General features: G+C 44.1%; 1 long non-coding RNA gene across 3 annotated transcripts; it reads left to right on the top strand.

The window, feature by feature from the left end:
* The first annotated feature begins 8,959 nt into the window (after window positions 1-8,959).
* Window positions 8,960-13,776, top strand: LOC310897735. Of its 3 annotated transcripts, XR_014582515.1 has the most exons (4): window positions 8,960-9,470; window positions 10,108-10,211; window positions 10,442-10,594; window positions 10,922-13,776. It is a non-coding gene; the product is annotated as an uncharacterized lncRNA (long non-coding RNA). The 3 variants fall into 3 exon arrangements; XR_014582516.1 differs by having other exon boundaries at window positions 8,960-10,211; window positions 12,877-13,776; XR_014582517.1 differs by having other exon boundaries at window positions 8,960-10,211.
* The last annotated feature ends 5,718 nt before the right edge of the window (window positions 13,777-19,494 follow it).

Raw genomic sequence — 19,494 nt, 5'->3', positions numbered from 1 at the left:
TCCCCATTAGAGAAGGCACTTCTGCAGAAAATAAACCTCTCTTGATTTTGCTGTTCCTTCACTGTAATTACCTGAAGTGATGGAAACATCAGCTGGCTGACACCACCAGTGCCTCTGACGAAGGCTGATATTGGCTGCTTCGGGGGAAAAACAACTTCTAAGAGACCGATGTAAAGAAAATAAAGCAGAAATTGCATGCATTTAAGATATACAAAATTCACAGACCATAACCTGGTCCCGTGAGTTCTTCAGCTGCTGATCCACTCTGACACCACGTCCTCAACTGGCTCATGGCTTTCCAGGACAGAAGCTCCTCTGATGGCAAGGCGTAAGTCACTTTTCACTGGAGAAATAATATTTCTGTGCATTACAAATATGCCTTCTTTATCTCAGTCAGATTGTCATAGATTCCTTCCCTGACTTTTTCATCCTTTACCTTTCCATCACTGCTGACAACAAGGCAAACATTATCAGCAGCAACTTCATGTTTGCTTAAAAAGCTGTAATGAGGATACAAAAGTGTCTTGAGCATCAGACCAGTCTCTTCTAAGTTCCTGTTTGAGGACTGTCCAACACCACATTTCTTCTAGGATGTGCCCGTTCATCAGCTTACAGTGTACTTCTTATCTCATATGCAGTTTCTTCCTTCTGCTTCACTCAGAATCCCAGATGAGGAAGAAACAGCATTTGTGTGACAAGACCTATTTTCCATAAAGCCTCGGTGTCTGGCATTAATTTCATTTGCATCCCTTAATTATTTATTAGTTCAACGCTGCATCTTCATGCCTCTGTGTTGCTTGATGTTGAGAGTTGCCTGGGCAGTTCAGTAGTGCTTGGATCACCCATAGCATCATGAAGACCCTTTTCTGCCAGTTCCTCTCATCCTCTGACTCCTCCTCAACATGGAAAGTCTCAGCAAATCCCAGCAATGTCTGGAAAGGCTCAGAACAGGCCCGTAAACAACTCTCTCCTCTCCTGGATGAAAGGAGAGATTGCTGGAAGGAGAGATCTCCCAAGGAAGCTGTCCCATTTTCTGCTCCCTCAGCCTCTGGGCTGTGTCCTGTCCATTTGGCCCTTGTGATGACTGTGCTTCTATTCCTTGCCCTTGCTGCTTGCTCACGTTGTGACAGAGGAATAAAATGTTGCTAGATTTTCTAGTACTTCATAAGCTGTTTAAAAGCTCCTTCTGAGGTAGGTAGGACCCACTTGGGAGCTCTCTAGCTTGCAAGACCAATAGATTTCTTTTCTCTCTTCCCCCTCCCTTCCCTTCCCCCCTTCTCCCCCGTCTTTGAAGCAAGGAAGGTGTGTATTTTCCCTTTTTGACTTTTCTCAGCAAATGCTGACTCCTGTGTTGCAAAACCCAAGATCCCTTACCTGCTGTGTCTTATTCTTCTCCTTTAATGAGTGGCAACACTGCCTAAAGCCAGGCAGATGCAAAACTGCCCACCTGTAAAGGGAGGTGTGAAAAGGACAGAAGAAATGTTGTGTTCCTCCTCAAATCACAGATGCTGAATTCCCTCGTCAGAAGTACACACAGTTCCCATGGATGGCAGCTGAACGCACGCCACACACATAAGGAAAATCCTTATTGATTTCTGTCTCTCCAGGTGCCAACGTCATTTGCGCTATGCACATGAAATTTCAGCCTGACACACTTTCTAAAAGATGTATCTACTTTAGGGATCTACTAGAAAACCTTTTTTCCTCCTTAACCTGAGAGCTGCTAGATTCAGCTACAGAGCGCAGGGAGCTCTGAGAAAGCTTTTAGAAATATTGGGTAAGATGAGGCCAATTCTCAGCCTGTTAAGCATTGTGTCTCCATTGGCATCAGCAGGCCATGTCTACTGACATCAGCCAGCATCAGGTCTGGCACTAGAAATGTACTTAGCTTCACTTTTATGAGAGCTTGAGATGTACTTACAGTTCATAACAGAGCTCTGTGCCAATGCTGCCTTGCAAAAACTGATGTGTTAGTTTAACATTATTAGTAAATCTTTAGCTCTGCTGCAGCAGCACTTTGTGGTTATTTAATACCTCGAGGGACAACTTTCTTAAAATAATAGGAGAACTACTGGGACTTGAGAGCTGAGAGCAATTCTCTGCTGTTCCAGACTCAGACCTTTGGCAGATCAATGCACAATGCTCTGTTGCAAATGAGATACCCACGTACATCCCAGACACACGGGAGATGGGATGCAGCACAGTGGAATACACAGTTATTTTTGTGTGAAGGTGAAGAAAGGTAAATGTGAACATGGTGATCAATCTTAAATGACCCTCATTTTTCTAGGTAAGTGTTCTGTAGGCCAGGACAATGTATTTGAAAAAGGAAAAAGTGAAAACACTCCTGACTGATAAAAAAGTCCCGCATTTTCTAAAATACCCTTTTTATTTTTTTTTTTCTTACATGCTGCTTCAGCCTGAAGGATCAAAGCTTCTTTAACCTATCCTTAGACTGTTTCAAAGCCAATGGCTGTTGAAGGCAATGAAAAGGTTTCAAGAAATCCTAGCCATGTCCAAAACTCCAAAAAGGGCTTGAAATTACCTTAAATTGCAAGTGCTGAGTGGTTGTAAAATAGGGTCAGGACTCGAATCCTGAGGAGAAACATCTTCAAGAAACATCTTTGCTCACTTCTTTTGCTTCTCTTTGTTTATATCTGAGAGCAACTAGCCTACACTTCTTGCCTGTGGGGAGTTGTCTGACTTGTAAATGTGCCTGCCTTTCAAAATTCTGTATTTGGTCTCTTCTACTATTACAAGCCTGGGAATATTTGTCATCCTTTTCCAGAGATAGACAACAAAACAGATTGTTAGTTCTGGAACATCACCAGCTGCTTGGGATGGGTTTCATGCACACAAAGATGTCAGTTTGCTTTAGCACCCAGTCAAGGTCTTTGGGGTCTTTGCCAGTGAAGCCCAGTGGGTTCTGAAACAGACCCTAAGTGAGGAACTTTTCAGACCTCCGTGGCTCTTCACAGCAGTGACTTCACTCATTGACTACTTTTGTCATTCAGCTGCCTGTGCAGCCCCGTTTTTCTTGGCAGGAAGAGGGAAGCACTTCAGAATAAGAATGTGATTAGTAAGTTAACGTCAGGCAGTCTGAAGGTGGGACTACAAGACACTAAAGATCATTGTCAGCATTATTATTAAACCATAAGAAAGCCTCCCGTAAATGCCTTGCTGGTTTATTTCTCATGCAAGGGATATTGTCAATACTGAGAGAATCTCTTGTTTCACTAATTACTGTCAAACAGCTTGGCACTGGGCTCTAATCTGAAGTTTATTCTATTTAGCAGACAATATGAAACAATGCTCAAATTAATTTCCACAGATATCTAAAAAACAAAAATGCATGACACTAAAATTCACATGATTTTGATGGATGGATTCAGAACTTGCTGGAGTTCCTACATATATTTATTTCTCAGATCAGATTTTATAATATACCTTCATATCACAGTCTTTCTTTGCCCTTTCTATAAAATGCTTTTATGATGACAACTTTATTGGTGGTGAAATTATTCCTCTCCTGACTTGCAGATCATAATAACCTTGTTTGCCTTTTGAATACTACCTATTATTATTTTTTCTCCCTATCATAATGATATTCATTATTTCCTCTTCTCTTTTTTTAATAGTTTTTCCATAGCAACATCTTCTTGAAAGAAAGAGACGAATTAATTAAAAGGATGGGATGTCTTTCGAAGTTTCAAGTCTGTGATGTGTGAAATACTCAGAATTATTAAAGAGAACTTTAGAAGTTAGTAATGTCTTTGAAAACATGGACAAGAATCTTTATCTAGGTCTTTTTTTATTTCCAGACATGCTTTAATATATGCTTTCTAAAGTTGTCTTATTTCTAATGCCTGTTAAATCGCCTATTTCTAATTTTCTTTCTTATTTCTACTTTAACTTTTCAGGTTGCCCCTTACATTGATGCGGTGCATCAATTGGAAAGAATAACTGAGAATTGTGTTCTTTTTTCCATGTGGGTGGAAAGAAGCCTTTCCTGTAAGGAGCTCTTTGCTGCTTACAAATGTGAAAGTGAACAGTGAACAGAGGGAGAGCAGGTAGTGAATAGACAGTGACTAAACATTAGATTAACACTAAGTGGAATCACTCAGGACAGGGGGACAGGGGAACAGGGTTCAGCAAAGTGCCTGCGTTCTCCCAGCATTTAATTCCCAACTTCTGCATGGGGACACTGGGTAACTGGTCAAAACTGAAGACCGACAAGGCTAACTCTAAAGGCTTAAAAGCCAGTTGGCAGGCAAAAATTAACCCACACAGTTTTTTAAAAAAATCTTGCAAGGCATTTTGCGGCAGAACTCTGGATTCATGTTATAGCTCTTAGAGTTGATTAAATTGCTCTTCTGACCAGCGTGCACCTCTGTATTGAAAGTGACGTGGCTGGAATTGCGATACAGAAACCAAGTTGATGCTCCAGACCATTGTGAAGAGATGGCTGTAAGTTGCAAGGATAGCTCATGTACTTATAAAATATGAGACTGCTTATGTTTGTCAAGTAAGCAGGAAATCACTTCTTGGGCCATTATCTGCTCGGCTTCTGGGTTCACATAAACTGATTTTCTGTAGCTCTGTCTGTTAGCAGTTCTGACATCTCTTCCCTGCCTCTGTCATATCTTCTTCAATCACATATTTAAGGCTCCCAGGGAATGCTTAAAAAGGAATGAAATTCTGCATGCTGGCCTGTTCCACTCCACAATTATTCCAGCCCCTAACTAACCACCAATTCTTAGTCTAGTTAATGCTTTAAACTTTTGTCTCCATCATTTTTCATCTAGGTAGCGTTCATGGAAAAGAGTATCACTAACAAAACCAAGGTCTCTCATGCCAGCAGAAAGGGTGTTGGCTTGGGATGAATCTTGCAGAGTAACCAGTTTATTATATGGGACTCTCCTCAGTGCCAAGAGCCCTCACTTCTGGTCAAAAAGTGGATGAAAAGGCATTGCTGTGGAGTGTTGTTTTTTGTTGTTGTTTTTTTGTTGCTTTTTATTGCTATAGGTATTACCTGTACCCTATTCATTTTGGAAGGATGGAGCTGGACTTTACTGCTGAAAGACAGGACATTGTGAAAAATAACTACATCAGCCAATAACAAATTCCTTGGTTAGGAATAGTGTATGTCAAAGACTTTAAATACTGAAAACACTGAGCTGCTAACAAAGCTACAAAGGCTTAGAACAACTATGAAAAAATCTATAAAAACTAAATCCTATAGCAGATAATTTGTCTGGGAGATAATTAAGTATAAAGTGATTTCTACAGCATTTGGGTTATCACTGTATAATGGGGACAAACCAGCATTGCAGCTGAAGGGAAAAGAAAGTGTCTCTAATTTATTAACATCCCAGGGAAATGCCTGCAGAATACAAAGCTAAGGAGAGCCTGTGTGTATCTGTGTGTATGGCTAGAGGTATGGATACATGGACAAGCCTGTGTTTTCAAGGCTATTCCCAACCTACCTATCATGAAGAAATAAAAATTGCACACAGAGATTAGGGGAAGAAAAAAATGTCACAAGATCTGTGGGAAAAGACACATTTTAGCAATGTGAATATTTAAGTGGAAAAAGTTTGGCTGTCAGTAATGGAAATATTCCTCCTGATCTGCTCATCCTGTTGCAACAGCAGGGGTAACCGCAGTAACAAGCGAACCCAGCATCAGGCACAAGGGACAACAATGACAGATGCATCTGAAGAGGAGATGGTGAGCCATGTCCTGTAAACATGACGCTCACCTTTCTGCGCCCCTGGATTTGGGGTTTTGCTGCCTGCAGATCCAGTTGCCAGCTTGGGAATAAGCCTCACATTGTTCAAGTATAATCAATTGTCTTTCTAACTCAAAATTTACACCTGCTTTCTTTTTTCTCACTTTTAATCTAAAATGGTGTAACTTGCACATAACCTGACTGCTGTTTACAAACACAGAAGACAACAAATAGAATTGATTTAAGAACTATACTTTTTAAGGAAATACTTAGATGAAAACCTCTTTTTTTCTTTTTTTATTTTTTTTTTTTCACTACAGAGCAGGGAAGGGAAGGGAAGACATATTGGGGGAAGAAAAAAAAACCAAAGAAAACATAAAAAATAATGTTTGGTGTTGGGTATCCACTTCTTTCTGGCACAAAAAATAAATTAAAAAAAATAATAAGAAGAAAACCAAATTAAATCCAAAGACATTTTCCATGAAAAAAAAAATCAAGTAATTTTTCAAATAGGCACCAACACCTTGACTAAGGAGTTTTCCCATGAGCTTTACAGGGTTCATGTTAATGTTAACCAATGAAGACATTTTTGGTCACTGGACCGACACCTGTATTTTGTGGTAAAGGTAAAAGCCATGAAAATCAGTAGTGCAGCAATCTAAATAATCCTTGCCATGCAAGGCAGAGATGCTCTGAGTTAATCCCTTACAAACACTTTGAAAAGCATAATAAAAAGCTGCATTTCAAGGCATTTTTATTACAACATATCTAGATGTAAAATCCAGTAACACATTTATAATTTTCCAGAAATGTGCACATCCCGGAGTTAAGATTGAACACACAGGCTCTGCATGTGATTTCCAGTACGAAATAAAAACTTGTTTTCTTCTTTTTTTCCTTCATGGCCTTTGAAAAATTAATCAGGCCCAAACTCATTTTCCCTGGCTTCTTGCCAGTATTGCCGCAGTAAATACAATAAACGGACGTTGGCAAATGCTTTGCACTGTGCACACACCAACTTTAATATGTCAATAAGTTCTTTAACTGTAATCACCAATCTACGATACATTCAATGAAAGCTGGTTGATGTAGATGAGACAGCTGTCCTCTCTCTAGTTTCAGACTGTTTCAGAAAGCAGGGTATTTACCGAGATTCAGAACATAGCTGCGATTTGCTACTCTTAAGTAACACCAAAAGCAGGTGAATATTCCATGACAGGCAGCTGAGAGCAACACTGTGTGTAACTTTCCTAGTTTTCATGGGTCCTAAGGTGGGCCTTGTGCATTTTGTGCATGGAGCCACCACTCTTTTCCACTAGTGCTCAAGGATGGCTGTTTGTGCTCCATTTCCTGATAAGGCATTATCATTCAAGGACAGAATGGTCCTGTGTAACTTTCTCCATCTGATTGTAGCATGTCTGGTGGGAATTGTCTTGCCCAGAGCCCCTCTGCTGGTCATGGAGGGGGGCAGACACCTCAGGAAGGTGAATCACTCCCCTTCCCTCTACTGCATCTTCCAGGATGAAGCAAATCACTCCGTGGAGGTGCTGATGTCCCACCACGACTATAAAGAGCAGAACACGTTTTTAGTTAGACCATCGTCTGTATTAGGTGGCTCTGGTAAGGCAGAGAGACTTCTTTCTTCAGAAACTCTGCTCAAGACATGGCTAGTTATGCCTAAAAGCAGGCTCTCCATGGCGAGAAAGTAAAGACCAACACCTTATGTTTAGTGCAGATGCTTCCTGAGGTCCCCTGATATTCCTAGGCAGAAAGCCCTCTGTGTACCCCCACCTACATAGCTGCTCACTGTGGGCTTCCAGCTTGGTGCCCATATCATCACCCTCCATAGCCTGGGGCCCAGTGGCTCAGGGAGGGGTGTCCCTTGGTCCCCTAATGCTTTCCCAACGCAGGACACAGCAGTAACCTCCTTTAAATCTTTAATCTCAGGGCATAAATCATCACAGACATGTTGTCTTCTTGAAGGCTTGCCCCAAAATAAGTCAGATGACAACCTGATTGCTTGCAAAATGATGGTTGAGTTAGACGATCATTTCCCACCTTTACTTGACTGTATTTTTCATTGCTGTTCGTACCTATGTTGGTTGCCTTCTCATTTGTCACCTTTGCAATTTCTTTGTCAAAATCCTCCTCCGTCATTTCAAGGTCAAAAGTTTCCTAGTATCATGGCAGCTTTTTGGTCCAACAGAGATGAATTGTTCATCAGAAAGGTGTCAGAATTACTGAAGCATAATTAACCCTTATTGTTTCCAGTGGTAGGCCAAGTTTAACCAGCCCCAGATGAAATTCTCTTGCTCTATAAATCCTAGTTATGCTAACATTTACTGTTATAAATGTGTGCAGTCTGACAGATGTATTTTTATTAGGCTGTGTGCAATCTCTATTTGCATGGTAATGAAGCCTTCCAAAGGCATTCAGCAGGTGAGATGGGAGATGAACTCCTTCCATCAGCACCACTGCTTGCATCTCATGATCGGTGGCATTTGTCAGAAACAAGAAAAGCTTTTTGTTTTTTTTAAAAACAAAACAAAACAACACAACCGACACTGGCAGTGGTATCACTTACACAATCACCATTACAGTACAGGACTCTTCAAGGTGACCCATGTCTCAACACAAAGCTAGGCCTGCCACCACCAGTGGCAGGACAAGCTGCTGCTGAATCTCTTTGTGACTTACCCATTTTATTACATTTTTTACATTTTATTTTTTTTATTATTACATTGCATTTTATTAATCACTAATTTATACTCATAGTTACTGTATTATTAGAGAACTTTAACTGTCATCAGTGGTTTTATGCTCCAGCATGCTGTGTTTTCTGCAGGTGACTCTAGGCCTCCCTTTCTGTAAAAGAAAAATTCCAGTGCTACACATCATAGTTAAACTCTTTGTAGCACAGACTCTCATTGCATGGACAGCACCTAGCACGGTTGTAAAGCGGACTGTGATAAGACAAAGACTAAAGCAATAACAATAAACTTATGTCCACCTTCCAGGTGTGGTATATTAAAACAAAACAAACAAAAAAGGCAACAGAGGCATCTCATTAAGTCTACTTTGAACCCAAATTGGCTCCTCAGTTGATTTGTTGTTAATTGATGCAATCAGGGATGCAGCTGAGGCACATTAAATGCTTAGCAATTGTAATGCAATAATTTCTGACAGTACTTTAGTAAGAGTGGCAAGAGTAAGCCCTGTTTCCTAGGAAAGACCTTGCGGGGGGGGAGCCTCTCAGGCACGTTGTGAGAGCTCCCAGCAGGTTGCATTAAAAATGAAGCTAGGTTTGAGTTGTGAATAGCTACAGTTTTCCACCTGCCTACCTCCAGAGGCTGGAGAGAGCCCTTCCTGGAGAAAATAGGCATGAGGAGATTCTTGTACCTCCTTGGGCCGGTGCCACTTTCAACCTCTGTCTTCAAATTTCCTCCTGGTCTTACTTGTGGACTTCATGGATACTCCAGTGGCAATTTAGGTCTGGAATTAAACCAATCCAATGGAAACAAGGTTCCCCACTGGGCACATCTTGTGCTGGCACCTCAGGTAGCTCAGATGGATTTCCACCTGGAGGAAACCCAATCAGCTACGGGTGCTGAGAAGGAAAGCATGGAGCCTGTCCTACTCCATCCAAGCTCCTGGGTCAGCTGGAGCATGCAGAAGTTGTGTGAGCAGGATTGCCAGGTCAAGGGACACCACTAGGAACAGCACCCTGATGTCAACACACGTAGGTGCAGCATGGGCTTTTCTTCTGAAAATATCCCATTTTAAATGTTCTTTTTCCCCCTGAATAATTGCATTTAAAACATGTAATCATAATACAAATAATGATGTTTTGGGCATTCTTGTGAAAGACTATGTGTAATCCTCTTTCCTTAGTGTTTTGGGATGATTCCAGAATTGCCAAGGGGGCTATTTTCATACTAACCTGATTTGCAAAGTATCCAAAAATACAGGGGTGATATTCACCTTGGTAAAGATTTCATATTTTCTGGTTCTACCCTGGTTTCTTATCACCCCAAGCAAGCTTAAATGCCAGTCATAACATCAATGAGAAGAGTAGACTGGAGAAAAGAAATAATAAAGAACCTATTTAAACTGCGCCCTGGTGGGCTCTAACCCCACTTTCATAATGAGACAGGGTTTGCATACTGCATACCTTATCTGCCTGTCTTCCTTCTCATGACTAATACCGAAGCTCTTGCTCAATTTAAAGCTCATCAGACATAATTTGAGCTCCTGAAAATAACTGAACTCCTTCAAGTTGTGTGAAAGTTGCTGGCTGGATAGAGAATGCAAATTGAACACGTCCTCTGAGGGAAAATTACCAGGAAGAGCTCAGCAGTTACTTTTATTGCTGGCAGGTCCACAGACACAAAGGCTCCTGTTGTCCAGCAGCACACGTGGTGCTCAGAACGAGCCTCTTGTCAGCAGAGGAGGTTATTGCTGATATTATTGCCTTGGTGAGGTAAGGCTCAAGGTGGTGAGCATTTGCTGAATTGTCTGATAACAGACCCTCCTGAGATGAGTGGAGAGGCATCCAAGATGCAGGCTAGTGGTGGCTACCACCCAGTGCCATAGCAATGATGTTCTCCAATGTCTTCTTCATTCCTCCTCTAAAAATTTCTAATAATGGATTTGTTTCCCAGCACAGGTGGCATTTATCCAGGCAGCTACTAACTGTATCTGTTTTCACAGCTTTCCTGGCTCTAGGGCCGTCCACCAAAGGGTGTTTTTCTTGCTTCTGAAATGGTTCAGGAGATCACATCCCAGCCTCCCTCTGCACAGTGTGTGGTTGTTAGGCTGGGCTCGTGGTTCCCATGCATTCTCACGATTTCATTACGTTATCTGGTAAGTTAAATAAAGATGTAACATTGCACTGAAATCCCTTTCCTCAGACAGTGATTGAATTTTGCTGATGTCATAAAAGGATTTGTTCCTCTGTTGTTTTCTGTAACATCAAGTAATTCCCATTAAATAGTAAGTAATTGATTTACCATGTTTGTCTGAGCCTTTCTTTTCTTAAGTAATTGATTTATTTAGTCCTTGCAATTACAGTAATGCAGTTAACTAAAAATAATGCCAAATAATTAATTTACTTAGTATTTAAATATTAGAAATTGCCATGAATGACTGCAAATTACTCGCAGACAAGGCAAATTTTCTTATCACTTGCAGGAAATGGGATGATTAATTTTAAAATGTTATTTATACACGCTGTTTTTGGTGGTTTGTCACTGCTGTTCCACCGGCTGAGCAACCCACAGGAAAATCCAGTTACAGAGGCTGATTCCAAAGCACCGAGCCCCCTACTGCTCCCTTTCCAACATCTCCTCAGCTCCACGAGGCAGAATTATGTCCCCAAGAAGTGTAAAGAGGAGGAAAAAAAACTAATGACCTTTAAAAGATGAATCTGAATACCTTGCTTGCAAGCTTCATCTCTCATCTGGGGATTCTGTGATGCTTTATAAGTCTGAACCTCACATTTCAGTCATTTCACTGATGCAATGACCACTCCTGCAATGTCTCCCCTACATGGCCATCTCTTCGAGGGGGCAAAACCCTGTTTGAACATATGACCTTTGAGGTCTCTCCCTTATTGTTAAATCTGGTGGAAACCAGCTAGCAGAGTGAAAAAAGTGATGGAGAGAAGAGCAAGGGAGACAGATACCACCAAAATCACATTATCCTTGGTTCTGCAGGAAACTGTGAATAAACTGGTTTCATTCCTTTCATTTACTAAAATGCTGAAATATCTCAGTGTTGGGCAGGATTGATGGTGTGTGCTGCTCTAAAAGTGCTTCATTTCTAGCAACCTGTCCTTCATTGCCACACCTGCATAGTGGAGATAACAATTTATGCATTTGGCTGTCATGAAGCAACCCTCACCTGTTGTGGCACAGGAAAAGGAGGGACACAGAGCGATCAGATCCTCTCTGTGAGCTGCTTTGAAGTCTTATGTGGCGACAAATGACCATTAGTGATATTTAAGAATCCTAATCTCCACACAATATTTCCTAAGGAAATGTCCAAGCTTCTGTGCAGGTGCATGTTTCTTTAAAGTAATCAGGGAAATAACACTCCTGGAAATCTCTCTGCACAGTAAATTGTTGTGCTTGCAGACGGAAGCATCTAAGACACTTGTTCCAAGAGAAATATGGAAGATCTAGCATGTGAGATGGTCCTGGGATTGTCAAGGGATGTAAATTTCTCTCTTTGTGGTCATTAGGTTATATCTATGAGGTTCTATACCATGGGATGTCTTTGGTTCACAAGTGAAGCTGAACCACTTCGAGTCTCTGCTGCAACAGAGGCACTTTTTGTTGGAAACTCAGCGATAAGATGGGAAAAAAACAACTAGCCTGTATAGATTCAAAAGGGCAAAACAGTGGGGACTCTTTCTTCTTTTCTTTCCATCTTTTTTATTATTTTTTTTTTATTATTTTAAAGTGTTATTAAAATATCATTTGGAAAGTTCAGCTGATGTAATCTCACACAGAGCCTTGCTCTTCCCAAGAGAAACAGCTGAGCCATGGAACTAAAAATAATCATTAAAAATAAATAAATAAATAAAGTCTTCAGACACCCTTCATTGCCTTTGTCTGAACTCAGTGAGCTCCTGTGCGGAGCTGCTCTCATGAAAAGATGCAGCAGAGTGTCCCTGTGTGCACTGCTTATCTCACACGGCCTTCTCATCATGGCCCCTGTGGGAGCAAGCAAGGGCAGAGAGGGAAGTCCTAACGAGAGTCCCAGGAAAGATTTACAAGCCCCTGCAGGCCCAGCCCTAGAAAGCACTCAGGAATTTGCTCATCTATAAAGCACGTGTTGAGTAACACTGCCTCAGAGGGGATAGTACAGCCGATGTTGAACATGCACACTGGGATGGTAATCCAAGGCAGGAGTCCACATTTGAAAAATTCCCCAGCTGCTCCTCTCACAGAGCTTTAGGAGCCTGCAAGGCAGATGTTTTTAAGACAAAACCAGACAGGAAGATGTGCCCCAGGAATATACCACATGGTGACGAAAGGGACATCGTTCAGAGTGACTGCCATAGACCTGGGATCCTCAGCACCATCCATTTCATACCGTAGAACCAACATCTTGCTTGTATCTCATTTTCTTTTTCTTGCTAGGTTATTTCTCTCATCATGTTGATGGTCAAACACCAAAATAGACGTGAAGAGAAGTGAAGAAACTCCACCTCTGGAGATAAATTCGGAACTCGACCAGAGGTAGCCCTGAGCAAACTTCTTCAGCTGGCCCTGCTTTGAGCCTGGAGGGTGGGCCTCCAAAAGTTCGTTCTAGTTTAAATTATTCAGCGCTTCCCTTACCTGCATTGTATATTGAACCCATTCTGCCTGAAAAGGCTCAGTAGTCAGTATATCTTAATGATACCTCTCAAAACTCCCTATCACAGGGTTTCTCCCTATTCTTTTCATCTGTGGAGTGCTTATGTGGGTGTTGGAAATCCAGATTCATTACTTCATTTCAGCACATCTAATTAACTCTAATTGCACCATTCTAATATTCTCACCAGTCTCACTCACCTCATAAACCGGCTTAATGCCTTCACTGGAAATATGCTCAAGGCAGAGCAGCGTGTGTGTGTGCATGGAAAAATAAACTGCACTAGTAGAAAGACTGCCGGGGTTACTTGTCATTCCCTACCTGTTTCCTCTGTCTTCACAAAAGCTTGAAACAAGAATGTGAGTGTGACCTCTTGGTCAGACCAAAAGTGCATCTAATCCAGTACGCTCTCTGGCACTGGGAATACAGATGACTCAGGAAAAGTATAAAAATAGGACACACACACAGCGATACTTCCCACAAATTCCTCTTGGCCTCCAGGCCTGCAGCTGACACCCTTCCTGAGCTACAAGTGTTGTCTCCGTGCTTGACCACCCTCAGGTTCAATCCCATTTTGAACCCACACATACCTCATTTTATCCAGACTACCAAACCACCAAACTACCAAAGCCCCATCCCAGAATTTTTGCTTTTAGGCCCAGCCTCAGACTAAGGGGGTATTTCCAGAAGGCAAATAACTGAAGGCCTTAACATTTCCTCTTGCCTTGCTGGTAGTGTCTGAATCCAAAATAAAGAGACCTCTCCCCAACCAGAATAGTCTTAATATTTCCAAAAAATAGCAAAATATTTCTGTAATAATGAAACACTGAATCAACAAGGAACAGATTTTGCTTTGCATGAACATTTCTCTCTCTCTCTCTTTCTTTTTAGCGAGTGAAGAGAGCATCCAAGGGTAGACATTTGGAGCTAATGTTTCATTTCAAAATACTGAGAAGGAACTTTTTTTCTTCTTAGCTTCTTTGCTTTGCTTCTAGTATGACCAACTTGGCAAAGCCAAGAAGCGTTTACAAAGTATGGTGGCACTGATGGATTTTGTATGCTGGAGAAAAAAGTTCCAGCTGCAAACCCATCGCTGACCTTTCCTCCAAGTAGCCCCACTGGCTTCTGTTACCCTTGTTTTCTGTCCAGGTCCCCTGTCTCCCTCAACTTCATTTATAATCCACAGGACACTCCCCCAGAAGCTTCCCAGGCCATGCTCCATCTGCCTTCTCACCAGCTGGTCATAAATCTGCTGCTTCTTTACCTTCTCCTTGGTGTTACCAGTTCCCGTGGGTCCCTCATCTTCATGATACTTGCCTTGTTCCTCTGTTCCTCCTTGGCTTGCTTTCAACTCATTTTCCCTTCACCTTCATCCAATTTACTGCCCTGGAGGACAGAAGGAAAATAAATATAAGGTGAAAAAATACAATGAACTCTACAAGAGTAAACAGATTTGCCAGGCTAGTACAGGAATGAGTCACTAATGAAAAGGAGGGGTAAAACTGTAATAAATGCAGGACACCTTTTTTTTTTTTTTTCAGTAGAAAGTCTTCCCAGGTTGGAACAAAGAATAATCATTTCATTATTTCTGAAAAGGCCTGGCATGAGTCCAGGAGCAGAATTTGATAAAGTGTTGAGAACTGAGGTAGGAATAAAAGAGTTATTTCTGTCTCAACGAGATTTGATGTTCCACTTAAAATCATCAGCAGATCCTCTGCTAGAGTTAATTGGCATCAGAGAACTTTTATCTTTTGGAGCATCCCAGAGAGAAATCAGCAGAGAAACTACCTCACTCTATTTTCAGGTGCCCTGTTCTTCCTTTCACCCACTCCCCAGGTGAAAAAAATAAAACTCTGATATTAGATCTTAAATATGAATACAGAAGTCTGGAGTTTACCATTGCAGGATTTTTGTAGGGATCTGTGTGAGAAGGAATTGTTACAAAGGTGCGTATTTGCAGGGCATTTAGGCAGGTGCTTAAAGGAAGCCTGTGCTTGTTCAAGCATTCACTTTCCTAAATTGAGCCTGAAGTGTTCCCATCACTCCAGCCGATGAGTCCGGTCGGGGCACAAGTAACGGTGATTTTAAAGGCATCGCTTTAATGCCCACCCAGCGCAGAGAGTGTTGGTAGGTGAAATCTTTTTCATGAGGAAGACAAAATGAAAGAAGCCTGGTTTTTTTGCAGAGCGGCTTATTACTATGGCAACCAGTGCACTTCCTCCCTTCTCTCCCCCTGCAGCACTGATCCAAGAGGTCAGGGAGGAATTTCTGCTGAGTCTGCACATCGCTTCTCCACAACTGTAGTGACCGTGCAAGCCATCCCGAAAGTGAAATTAAACTGAAATCCAATTAATCAACACGCCATGCAGAGCCAAACATCTGGGCAGCTTTGCCAAACAAGCATCCTCTCTGCTTCCTGATTACTGGGGAAGGAGAAGAGACTGGAACACGTTTTTTCCGTCCTGTGTGATGATGACAAAGAGCCAGAGCCCAGGACGTGCAGCCTGCAGAAACAGGCACTTCGAAACAGCTCCTTTCACTCTGGGGAGAGACGGTGTTTGAAAATGAGAGGCTGAGCTTGGAGAACGTTGTGTTTGCCAGAAGGCCGTGCAGAAGTTTGACTTGCCATTCAAGGGAATGTAAGCTTCTGCATCATGTCACTTGCTTTCATAGCTAAAACAAACAAACCAAACCAGACAGAAAAAAGAAAAAAAGAAAAAAGAAAAAAAAAAAGAAAAAAAAAAAAAAACATAATTTGATTTGGTTTTAAAAGAAAAAAGGGTTACTCTTATCACTTCCAGTTACTGCCTACCAATTGCCAGGCAAAGCAAACAGCAGGCAGAGACCCAGCTTTACTTGGGACAGTAACAACTACAGCAAATAGGAGACCAAGAAATAATTTCAGCCCTGCTCTTTGTTCTCAAAGTACAGCCTGTCTCACAGAAAACAGTGTTTGATTAGTAAACAAAAGATTCACAGATTCACAGATTTCTCTAGGTTGGAAGAGACCTCAAGATCATCGAGTCCAACCTCCGACCTAACACAAGTACTCCACTAAACCATATCCCTAAGCTCTACATCTAAACGTCTTTTAAAGACCTCCAGGGATGGTGACTCCACCACCTCCCTGGGCAGCCCGTTCCAATGCTTAATAACCCTTTCGGTAAAGAAGTACTTCCTAACATCCAACCTAAAACTCCCCTGTCGCAACTTTAGCCCATTCCCCCTCGTCCTGTCACTAGGCACGTGGGAGAATAGACCAACCCCCACCTCTCTACAGCCTCCTTTCAGGTAACTGTAGAGAGCGATGAGGTCGCCCCTGAGCCTCCTCTTCTCCAGGCTGAACAAGCCCAGCTCCCTCAGCCGCTCCTCGTAAGACTTGTTCTCCAGACCCCTCACCAGCTTGGTCACCCTTCTCTGGACTCGCTCGAGCACGTCCATGTCCTTCCTGTAGCGAGGGGCCCAAAACTGAACACAGTACTCGAGGTGCGGCCTCACCAGAGCCGAGTACAGGGGCACAATCACTTCCCTCGACCTGCTGGCCACACTGCTTCTTATACAGGCCAGGATGCCGTTGGCCTTCTTGGCCACCTGAGCACACTGCTGGCTCATATTCAGCCGACTATCCACCAATACTCCCAGGTCCTTCTCGGCCAGGCAGCTTTCCAGCCACTCATCTCCCAGCCTGTAGCTCTGCTTGGGGTTGTTGCAGCCCAGGTGCAGGACCCGGCACTTGGCCTTGTTGAACTTCATGCAGTTGACCTCAGCCCATCGCTCCAGCCTATCCAGATCCTCCTGCAGAGCCTTCCTGCCCTCGAGCAGATCGACACACGCACTTAGCTTGGTGTCGTCTGCAAACTTACTGAGGGTGCACTGGACGCCCTCATCCAGATCATCAATAAAGATATTAAAGAGGACCGGCCCCAGTACCGAGCCCTGGGGGACTCCACTAGTGACCGGCCTCCAACCAGATTTGACTCCATTCACCACAACTCTCTGGGCCCGGCCATCCAGCCAGTTTCTAACCCAGCAAAGCGTACGCCAGTCCAAGCCCCGAGCAGCCAGTTTCTCGAGGAGAATGTTGTGGGGAACGGTGTCAAAAGCCTTACTGAGGTCAAGGTAGACCACGTCCACAGCCTTTCCCTCATCCACCAAGCGCGTCACTTGGTCATAGAAGGAGATCAGGTTCGTCAAGCAGGACCTGCCTTTCATAAACCCATGCTGACTGGGCCTGATCGCCTGCTTGCCCTGCAAGTGCCGCGTGATGACCCTCAAGATAATCTGCTCCATGAGCTTCCCCGGCACTGAGGTCAAACTGACAGGCCTATAGTTCCCCGGGTCTGCCCTCCAGCCCTTCTTATAGATGGGCGTCACATTGGCTAGCCGCCAGTCAACCGGGACCTCCCCCGATAGCCAGGACTGCCGATAAATGATGGAAAGCGGCTCGGCCAGCTCCTCCGCCAGTTCTCTCAGTACCCTTGGGTGGATCCCATCCGGCCCCATCGACTTGCGCACATCCAAGCTCCGTAGCAGGTCGCCAACCATTTCCTCATGGATAGCGAAGGCCACATCCTGCTCCCCATCCCCTTCCACCAGCTCAGGGCACTGGGTGTCCGGAGAACAACCGGTATTGCCGCTAAAGACTGAGGCAAAGGCGGCATTAAGCACCTCAGCCTTTTCCTCATCCTTAGTAACTAGGTTTCCCCTCGCATCCAGTAAAGGATGGAGATTCTCCCTAGTCCTCCGTTTCGCGTTGATGTATTTGTAAAAGGATTTTTTGTTGTCTTTAACGGCAGTAGCCAGATTGAGCTCCAGATGAGCTTTGGCCTTTCTAATTTTCTCCCTGCACAGCCTCGCTACATCCTTGTAGTCCTCCTCAGTGGCCCGCCCTTTTTTCCAAAGATTATAAACCCTCTTTTTTCTGCTAAGCTCCAGCCGCAACTCTCTGTTGAGCCAGGCCGGTCTTCTTCCACGCCGGCTCATCTTTGGGCACGTGGGGACGGACCGCTCCTGTGCCATCACGATTTCCTTCTTGAGGAGCGCCCAGCCTTCCTGGACTCCTCTGCCCTTCAGAACCGCCTCCCAAGGGACTCGGCCAACCAGCGTCCTGAGCAGCTCAAAGTCAGCCCTCCGGAAGTCCAAGACAGCAGTTTTACTGGTCCCCTTCCTGGCCTCGCCAAGAATAGAGAACTCTACCATTTCGTGGTCACTCTGCCCCAGACAGCTTCCGACCACCACATCTCCCACCAGTCCTTCTCTGTTTGTGAAGAGAAGGTCTAGCGGGGCACCACCCCTGGTAGGTTCACTGACCAGCTGCGTCAGGAAGCTATCTCCCACGCTCTCCAGAAACCTCCTAGACTGCTTTCTCTGTGCCGTGTTGTGTTTCCAGGATATGTCCGGGAAGTTGAAGTCCCCCACGAGGACAAGCGCCGACGATTTTGCAACTTCTGTCAGTTGCCTATAAAACTCCTCATCCGTCTCCTCATCCTGGTTCGGCGGTCTATAGCAGACCCCCACCAGGATGCTAGCCTTGCCGGCCTTCCCACGGATCCTAACCCACAGGGATTCAACCTTATCATTCCCAGCCTGGAGTTCCACAACATCAAAAGATTCTCTAATGTAGAGAGCCACGCCACCACCCCTTCTGTGCTGCCTGTCCCTCCTGAAGAGCCGATAGCCAGGCATTGCAGCACTCCAGTCGTGGGAGCGGTCCCACCACGTCTCCGTGATGGCAACCAAGTCGTAGCCTGCCTGCTGCACAATGGCTTCCAGCTCCTCCTGTTTGTTACCCATGCTGCGTGCATTAGTGTAGATGCACTTCAGCTGGGCCATCGCCTTCTTCCCCGGCCTAGCCATTGTTTCCCCCGGCACAGCTCCAACAAGCCTTGTTTGAGCCCCGTCTCCCTTCTTACCTAGTTTAAAGCTCTCTCTATGAGCCCCGCCAGCTCCTGGCCTAGGATCCGTTTTCCCCTTGGAGATAGAGACCCATCTGGGGCCATCAGGCCGGGTGCCGAGTAAAGCTCCCCATGGTGAAAAAACCCAAAATTTCTATGCTGGCACCAGCCTCTGAGCCACCTATTAACCACATGAGCTTTCCGTGTCCTCTCCGTGCCTCTCCCTTCCCCCGTAGGGATAGACGAAAACACCACCTGCACTCCCGCTCCCTCCACCAATCGTCCCAGCCCCCTATAGTCCTGTTTGATGGCCCTGAGGCTTCTCTTTTCAACATCATCGCTGCCAGCCTGGACTATCAAAAGCGGGTAATAGTCAGAGGGGCGAACCAGGTTTGGAAGCTTCCTGGTAACGTCTCTGACCCTGGCCCCAGGGAGGCAGCAGACTTCCCTATGTGTGGGGTCAGGCCGACAAATAGGGCCCTCCGTTCCCCTGAGGAGGGAGTCGCCCAC

The sequence above is a fragment of the Anser anser genome, assembly GCF_964211835.1.
Source record: "Anser anser genome assembly, chromosome: 3".
Taxonomy (NCBI): Eukaryota; Metazoa; Chordata; class Aves; order Anseriformes; family Anatidae; genus Anser; species Anser anser.
Note: the sequence above shows the minus strand (reverse complement) of the source record. Positions and strands in the feature narration are given on the sequence as shown.